The sequence below is a fragment of the Trichechus manatus genome, unplaced genomic scaffold, assembly GCF_000243295.1.
Source record: "Trichechus manatus latirostris isolate Lorelei unplaced genomic scaffold, TriManLat1.0 scaffold00025, whole genome shotgun sequence".
Lineage (NCBI taxonomy): Eukaryota > Metazoa > Chordata > Mammalia > Sirenia > Trichechidae > Trichechus > Trichechus manatus.
Window position 1 is genome coordinate 7,164,620 of NW_004443961.1, and position 1,299 is coordinate 7,165,918.

Here is a 1,299-nt window from a genome sequence, read left to right on the forward strand (position 1 = left end):
AATGCGAAACAGTCTGATTAAGCATCTTGCCATAGTCAATTTGGCCCTTCTAGAACAAAGAAATAGCACAGGTCTCTTAGAGAGTGCCTTGTTCCATTGTAGAGATTTAACAAGCCTGTACAATTCAGAGAAGAATTTTGAATGTATAATCAAACAGTGATACAAATGTCTTTCGGAGTTCACATCATTTCTTTGGAAGGGAAGACACCAAGCTGAAAGTCTTCAGTTACGTCCTCATTCCTAACTTATCCCGTTTAACTGTAACATCTTTTGGCAGCCTGGCCTTAGACCGGAATATGACGATTCCTGTTTGATCCTGAGTCTGGGTTATACTCTGGTATCTGCATGGATCATGTGGTTCTATTTCCTTTCACAGAAAAGCACTCTCAGTGTTTCCTAAGTTACTCTCAGAGCTGGGACTTTTATGCTAACAATAAAAGGAAGCATTATTTACCAGAAGGCGTTTTTCCGTTTGATAGCCAGTGGCTCATAGTGCTTTCGCTTACTTGAGAGTAAAATAATAATGCTTCTACATGAAATTTAAGTTTTTCATGTTTTCTAAATTTTACCCTGTGTAATCATCAAAAGAATAAGTAAGAGTTTGAAGCATTAATTTTGGAGGTAAGACTTCAGTTTGTTTTTTATTATAATAATAAATAATAAGCACAATGGACTTCCTAAATATTGTACTTCTATCTCATTCTCTTTAGAAACGTTTTTAACAATAGTGTAGAGAAAAATGTCAACACTCTTAATATTATTGGTATAAATTATTTAATGTTTTTGGTAATCACATTTGATGTGCCATCATATATTCTCCCATTTGAAAGAGCCCCCATTTGAACGGCATATGTTCAGTAAAGTCCAAATAATTTGAAATTTTATATGTGAAACCATGATACACGCTTTTCAAAAAATAACTTTCTAAATTAAATATCTAGCACTATGAGGTGAATCATGTCTCTTGAAAATGTATATAGTTCATTTCTGTATGTAGAAATGTTTAAAAACTTCATTCCATATGGTAAAATGTGAGCCTTTTATAAAACTTCTCAGAACTTTGTAAGGTTCCATCAGCTCTATAACTATATGCCATAAAACCCATTAAACCCATTGCCAGCTAGTTGATTCCAACTCATAGTGACCCTATAGGACAGAGTAGAACTGCCACATCTCCAAGGAGCATCTTGTGGATTTGAACTGCCAACCTTTTGGTTAGCAGCCGAACTCTTAACCACTATGCCACCAGGGTTTCTGTAGTTCTGTATATTTATAATAGCTATTACTATATAACTATAC